We start from the raw sequence: 8,385 nt of genomic DNA on the forward strand, positions 1-8,385 counted from the left end.
ACTTATTCGTTTGCATGTCTTCACACTATTGCTGAACAGTCGTGTTTATTTTTAAATAATTTTACACAATGTAGCTCTCTACGATCACATGAATTCTACCAAGTGAGAGCTTTATTAATTTTTGAGCTTACCAAGAAATCTCCGTTCAAAATACAGTGCAGGTAGTAATAAAAGTCAAGGTCAAACCTCTCAACTTCATCATTAAGCCATGCTTTCACATGCAAGGAAGATTAATTTGTCAACAGAAAATGAAAAAAATATGTAAGAATATTGTATGACCACCAGAAGGAGCAGGTGAAATGGGAGTGAATTAACAAAAGGGCTGAGAAATAATAAACGTATCCAATTCAGTTCTCGGATTTCTTAAACTTTATTAGATATGATTTGTAGCTGACAGATACCTGGGTGCAGTTGTTAGAAATGATAAATTAAATTTGCAGTAGCGCCAGCACCGCTAGGAGGCGCTCTGGCAGAGACCTCGGCAATCAGATTACGACCCTGAATGAATATAATGTATTGTATTTATATTAGAAGCCGCCTTATATATGTATAAACATTCTATATTTAAATTTTGTCAAGTATTCTTACAGCACGTTTTCTGAATGAAACGCCCTTATTGCGATATTATTGTTAAACTTGTTCAAAATGTCTATGAAGATTAAAAACAGCCCTTGATAAATTTTGGTTGGAGGCTGATGTGCAAAAAGGTTTCGTGAATTTCAGTCATACTGATATAGATATTATTTTGAATATCAGACCCTCAAGGCGTATTTTGATTATCCTTAGGTAGATGATAAATGTGTATCAAGGTCTAGCGACTTAGATTTTATTCAGGGGAATAGGGTCCTTCCATGGCAGTAACCAACTTGTTGTGGGTATAACATTTGGCAGCTCGCTCGGGGTGTCTCCTTGTCAGATACATGTCAACAGGTGATTTCAAATATACGTCTCCACAATGAGCAGACCTCGCTTATAAAGGCGGTGTACAGGTTGATGAAGACGTTAACGCAAAAAAAAAAACCCAAAAATTTTCAAAGCAACAATGAAAGAATAAACAACTAAGCTTGAAAATCAAAAGAGAATTCGTTGAAAGGCTTAACACTAAGGAACTAATTTAAAATTGATGCTATAAATTACATGCATAGAAGAACAGTATGGGTGGTGGGAAGGGTAAAAAGACCTTAATGCAAAACAAAAACTAATTTTTTAAAACATATTGAAATACGAAACAGAACAGCTTAAAACAAAATTGACAGACTTATATGCAAAATCAACAGACATCGATGCCAAACAAACGATTACCGATGGAAAACCATCAGTCAATCACTGAAAAGGTGCTAAAGGGCGTGCAAAAAGGTATCATTGAAAACATACCGTGTAAAAAACGTGACCTGGAAAAAACATACCCTTTCTCTAAGAGGAAACGTAATTGGATACGTCTTCTGTAAGAAAAAAACGAACCCTGGGGAAATCATAACCAGAATGTGAAATAGTTAGAACAAGTGATTTAATGCACAAAGATAGAGAAATATATGAATCGTAGCAATAATATATACTAGATAATAACCCGCGCAAGCGGGGGATATACATTTTAAATATAAATGGGGTGTGAATTATTTGTATAGATCTTAATGATGTCCAATTTATAAAAAAATGTTTTTCTTAGCTTATTTGTAAAAAAAAAATTGAAATCATTTTTGGATATTTTTAGGAGCGAACAGGAATGAAAATCAAAACTGAAATTGGTTATTTGTTATCTAAATTCTTTATGTTGCAGCTGTCTGAAAGAAATACAAACTTATTTTGCTTTTAACTGTTTGTTCCGTATGCAGTTTATTGTCGCAATTGAAAATATTTCATTTTTTGCATTATCAATTGTAACAAATGTCAACCCTTAATGGCATATACATGCATGCCCAAGGTTTTGTTTTTATTTCAAAACGGGGAGGGAGAAATAGTACGTCGTATTTCTTCCATTGATTTAATTCTTTATGTAAAATCTAAATATAATTTTTAAACACAGAACAGAATAAGTTTTCTATACGTAAATTTCATATTAACAACTGTTTGTTGAGACCCCGCCCCCCTTTCATTCAGAAGCAACGTCCCCGTTTTATGCGTACACCATTTGTTCGTTTAGGCTTGATTTCAAAGTAGAGTTGTCAACACAATATGTTCATGGTTTACAAATTAATTGATATATACGACTACCAATCTGTCAGTAGTATCAAAAATATATGTAATATAAAAACGCGAGAGCATACAAATTTGTTTGTATATTATAAATTTTTATGTGCACTCTATATAAGTTCCCGCCAGATATATTCACTCTTTACGTAAATATTCAATATTATTTCATTGCAATGACATATTTTGATAAAAACTCTAAATGATTAAGATCTGCCAAAGCGTGACCTCCACCTCACTCTCACTTTTGCTATTTCGGGCTGGTTTATCTTTCACAAACCTGTTTATATGAATTCAAACAAATGTAAACAACCCTGTCGTATTACCTCGTTCTGCATGCTGCTTTTCTTGATTACTATTCCTGCGCACATGCGCAAATCCACCTCAAACGTTAATCGTTTATGAATATGCATAGGTAAATCGCCGTTATTTATTTTCAAATTATGGCTAGAACCTCGTTAATATTTATCAAAAAATTGCAAAATTTGATCTAAACTTCTTTTTCATATACCTAGTCATGCTGACAAAATTTGGGTCTGCTTTTCAACATTGCAAAAATGCCGTTAAAACGGCATATACATGTAGCTTTACGAACTCTTCATGTAAATTATCCAAATTGATTATGTACACTTTGTTTTTCTACGAAAGCCCATTGAGCTCATTTTCGTATGTGAAAAAAATATTTTTGTCGCGAATAAACGCGAAACTTTCGCGAATAAACGCGTAACTTTCGCGAATAAACGCGTTACTTTCGCGAATAAACGCGAAACTTTAGCGAATAAACGCGTTAGTCTCTCAAATAAACGCGTTACTTTCGCGAATAAACGCGAAACTTTCGCGATATAACGCGTTATTTTCGCGATTAAACGCGAAACTTTCGCGATTAAACGCGAAACTTAAATATAAATATTGTTATTTCATAGAAGAACACCTATGAAGAATAATTACTGAAAACAAATATATTAATATAAATAAAACAAAATGATATTATATAAAGATCTAAATGAATTAGATTTAACTTTATACAAATTAACATAAATTCAAACGTAGGAAATCTATAAAATCTTAGTACTGATTTTCAAAGGACATAATGCATCGCGCTTCTTACATTCTGATGGGCGCTGTATTATTGAAAATGAGGCAGCAATTTTAATTATAACAATTTTAATTCGTTAATCAACGTTTTATTAAGTATCATTTTAGAATTTAAAGGATATCATTGTTAAAACGTTATAATATATATGTTATATCGCTGCGACGTAACTTAACGTCTAGTTTAATATCAGAAAGATAAGTCAAGCTGTGAATTGAAATTTTCAAGCCAATGTTCAAATCTAGATGACGTAAATTCGTCCTCCAAATTTATCACATATGTCATTTAAAAATTAATACTAAGATTTTAAAGGTTGAATTTATATCAATTTTTTAAGAAAAAGATCATCAATGAATGCCTGTTCGAACAACTGAAAATCGTAAAATGATGCTCAAACTTATTATCTACTTTGGACATTTAACATATAAAAATGTTATAAAGTTTTATCAGATTTATTAATATCTATATGCAAAAAGATAATTTTGTCTTCATAAATCAACGTAACACGGATATCATAATAAAAATGAATAATAAGTATTTTATGATATAAAACTTAAAATGTGTTTGTTTTCAATTGTTTTCCGTCATAAGGGTTCTGTATGAAATGACAATATTTATATAATGGTCTCGCGTTAATTCGTGAAAGTTACGCGTTTATTCGCGAAACTAACGCGTTTATTCGCAAAACTAACGCTTTTATTCGCGAAAGATTCGTGTTTATTCGCGAAACTAACGTGTTATATCGCGAAAGTTTCGCGTTTATTCGCGAAACTAACGTGTTATATCGCGAAAGTTTCGCGTTTATTCGCGAAACTAGCGCGTTATATCGCGAAAATTTCGCGTTTATTCGTTTATTAAAGAGAATGGATTTATTAGAAAGACGGAAAGACTATATTAAGGAACAAACCTATAGATGGACAAAGCATTTTAAATCACTGCTTAATCAGACAGTACAAAGAGAAACGACAAGGTACATTGTATTTCTCTACATACCTTACGGACATCAGGTTGTAGCATCCTCTAATGATAGAAAGCAATATCATTTTGGAAAAACAAAAAGACTGTCAGGACCTGACAACTTCCCTGCAGAAGCCCCAAAAGGTGATAGAGATAGGGTGACGTGACCCAGATGATATATGACCATTACTAAGATTAGAAGGATTGTTATCTCGTAAAATTATCCAAAAGAAAGCCGTAAAAGATCAAAATTAAAATAAGCCTTTTTTGTTAGAGTTAATGACCCTGACGTCAATTTTTTTCATTGAAAATGTAAATAAACTATAGAACTGACTCATTTCAATCCCTATCCTTTGTCAAAAAAGGAAAATAAAAGGAATAAAATAGAAAACAAGTTAATATACAATGTATATATATAAATTGTAAGTTCAAAGACACATCAATTACGTACAGTTATTGATTACGAAATCAAAATCAAGAGGTTAATACATTATTTTTACATTAGTTTCATCAACCCAGGTCTTCATAAAAAAGTTTTTAAAAATACAACTAAGTTTGTTTTAACAGAATTTAGAGCGGAATACTAATATATTTGTTGAAAATTTATTCCGGTACTTCCTTTTAGACAAATTTACAGTGGTTTTTTTTTTTTACATATTATTTAATACAGTTTGGTTCAGATACAGAGTACACAAATGTTCGTTTTGGTCGTTGTCCTAATTCGTGGACTAGTAAGGTCCTTCGGTGGTAATGTTGTCCACTGACCACTTGGCCTTCACAAATCCCCACCGATGTCTGGCAATGAACACTACCGCCGATTAGAGTGTTTCACACACTGACCGGAAAAGGAACCTGCGCCAACATAGTACAAAACACATTAAGTACATGAAAAAGCAGCTGTGGCTTTAACTCAAATACACACCATACTGTACTTGCACACTATACGGTCACGTATGACACACTTTAAAGCATAGACGCTTTATACACACAAAATACTAATAAACAGTCTTAAAGAAATCTTACTATAGAGCATAAAACTTTTACACTTAAAAATGCTAGTGGATGTACATAACTATTAGACTTATTCTTGAACAATTTGAGGTCTTTCCACCTCATTATCTTTTATGTCTATAATATTTTTATTTCGATAGAGTTAATAAAATATTTTCTCTGCGTTACTTAAAAAAAAAGTAAGTATGCAAATTTTTTGTTTGACCTTGACCTTTGACTAGACCTTTCTTTCATTTTGACAACTTTTCAATTTGTGTTTTTAATGATGACCTTGACCTTTGACCTTTAATTCCAAGTGGTCCGATGTCTCGACGAGGTATTGAAAAAAATTGTGTTTTTATTAAATGTTAAAACTGTCAGGGGCGAAAACTGTTAGAAGGGAACCTCGACCCCTTTTGGTATGAATAGATTGAAGGAGCCTCTAAGTGAACTTAACAATTCAAAGAGGAGGTAAGAGGAATAGCGATAACAAGCTTTTATTATATACCCATCAATTTTCCTTTCTTAATACTGTCAATTTTACAGAGTGTGACCCGATTTTCCGGATTCCACACTACTCAAGGGTTTCCGATTCCGTATCACCCAACTCTGAAACTGATGACGTAGTACAGATTAAACAACGTCTATATTACAGCGCGTTTCAAAAGAGTTCGTTTCAAAAACGTCATACAATTGATTTTAGAAAGATAGTTTTGTAATCATAACTTTTGAATTTATCACTGTAACAGTACTCTGATCCTAGGAGTCAGATCACGTCTCGATGCCAGGCGCGCGTCTCGTTTGATCTGATTTGATCTGATGATCCTGGCGACGAGACGTGATCCGACTCTTTGTAAAAATGTATCAAGTTACTTTATAATAATATATATTCCATACACAAGGGCATTAACTTTGTCAGTTCTGGGAGTTATTAAGCAAAGGGTTATTTGGTTTCATAACTTTTAATGGTCAATTACATAAAATTGATTCAATATCTCTAGAAATAAAAAAGCTGTCCCTGGAAAAAAAAAGAGAAGAAAAAAAAATAATAATAATAAACATAGAAATAGATAAGGTCTTTCCCCTGAAAGGTGGAAAGACCTAATTACTCAAATGCAGTGTTGCATATTTCTACTCATAACTTATACAGATATGACGAATCTAGCACGCCATACTTATAAAAGACGTGGATCTAAATATAGACATTTGAATTCAAACGTAACAACATTGGCGGATCCAGAGGGGGGGTTCCGGGGGTTGGAACCCCCCCTTTCTCTGGGACATATGAATTTTTTTGAAAACGTTTAAGGCCTATTTAAAGGCAATTTTCCCCATTTATAATAGAAATACTGTAATTATCTCTAATAAATGCTTTTAAAATTGCTTATTTAAAGAATTTCGTACTGCGTCCCATAATTTTGTTCTTATATGAAAAAACCCTATCGATTTTTTATCGAAATAAAGTACATTGAACTCCCCCTCGGCATCTGGTGTTTACTACACTGAGTAAACATGTGGAAAATTAACGAAAAAATACATAAATTTAGCAGTATCGCTAAAAACACAGATATATAATAACATCTACAATGAATCTTCTACTCATTTTTTTTTAATTGATTATAGTTCATAGTTTTGAACTGACGAACCATCGAGTAAAACGAAGTTCAAGTACGAGTACACGCATTCGTTTTACTTTAAAAAGCCGCTTTCAAATGTATTGTTCAGTTAATTAACTAAAGTAATTATAATATATGAATTTTACTTCGTTTCATACGAAAAATACAAAGAAAATTACATGACCCGCTTATGCGGGTTATGCTATTTTTCTGGAATGCTAGCTACTTTCATACTGTCCTTTACAAAAATTTAGATTATTGTACATGACAATTGTCATGTTGTATATTTTATTTGTTAAAAATAAAATATATCGGAAAGGACAATACCCACATGAAACACAAAAGAAAGCCTTTTTTGTTTTGTTTCCAAGAATCGGAAATTCTGTAACAAAAATACCGTGTAAAGGGTTTATATATATTTTCCATTATGAAAATGCCCAACTTTTCAAAACTTTTCTAAATATGATTGCGTGTGTACTAGTGCCGGATGATGTAACGCATCCATTACAGAGGTCACATCAAGTTCCCTGGGACGACAATTGCGTTTACCATTGTATTACACACGTACCATTTATTCAGCAGATAAATTATCCCCTTTCTTTTGTCATATCCTATCATTTAGATCTTTATTTACGAAGACAATCGATAGAAATCAAAATCGATAAATAGTTCAGAATTTAAAAACATCAAAGACATAAAAAAATTACCAAAATATTCATTTTTATAATAGTTTGTCTTAATTAGTCTGAGTTATTTTTTGTTTCTTAGTGTTTCTTTTCTATCAAGCAGGGGCGCACTTTCTCATTGCTGGAGACTTGGGTTTCTTGAGGCTAGATATTATGCAAATCTTTCTTACCTAGACCGAAACGGCAAAACGCTCAATAATGCAGTGCACTCTGCTGTTGAAATATATATGAAATAGATAGTGAAGAGATAAATGTTTATCCAATACGGTTGTATACGCACGGAAATCGTTCAAAAAGTCCTTATTTATTGACAAATAATGAATTTTGTACATATTGGTTTTCATCAAATGGAACCCCCCCTTTTCCAAATTGCTGGATCCGCCTCTGAAACAAAGCACAGAAACGATTAGAATACCATGATTAGGTGTTTTAAAACAGAAATGAACAAAATGGAGATAAAATTTACAATTAATAAACCTGACCTCAGAGACACCGGGACCAGGTTCACCCCCAGAGTCAGCTTACAGCTATTTAAAAATCCTCGACACTCCCTGACTTTTACTTTTTTATGACAATAAGTCACAATGTGGCGATTTCAACGCTTTGTGAAACAGTTTATTTCGCCAAATGGAGACTATCTCTTAGGTATTGCTTCGGTCTACCAACTCGCAGTTCACGAGTTTTGAATACTGCAGATACTTTTCACACCCCACCCCTAATTGTTTATATGCTATATAGCTTAGATAAAAACACATGAAAATGGCATTTGGTTTACAATAAATCAGCAAATGCTCTATGCTCTCTAAGAGCCCCCCCCCCCCCCCCCCCCATTATTCTACTTTTTTCATCCTCAAAA

At 32.8% G+C, this 8,385-nt stretch overlaps 1 long non-coding RNA gene across 1 annotated transcript; it reads right to left on the reverse strand.

The window, feature by feature from the left end:
* Positions 1 to 4,912: 4,912 nt before the first annotated feature.
* LOC128168387 (uncharacterized) lies at positions 4,913 to 8,122 on the reverse strand. The gene is made up of 3 exons (XR_008241332.1): positions 8,012 to 8,122; positions 5,736 to 5,842; positions 4,913 to 5,089 (listed from the first exon to the last, which is right to left on the reverse strand). It is a non-coding gene; the product is annotated as an uncharacterized LOC128168387 (long non-coding RNA).
* Positions 8,123 to 8,385: the final 263 nt, after the last annotated feature.

The sequence above is a fragment of the Crassostrea angulata genome, chromosome 10, assembly GCF_025612915.1.
Source record: "Crassostrea angulata isolate pt1a10 chromosome 10, ASM2561291v2, whole genome shotgun sequence".
NCBI classification, from domain to species: domain Eukaryota; kingdom Metazoa; phylum Mollusca; class Bivalvia; order Ostreida; family Ostreidae; genus Magallana; species Magallana angulata.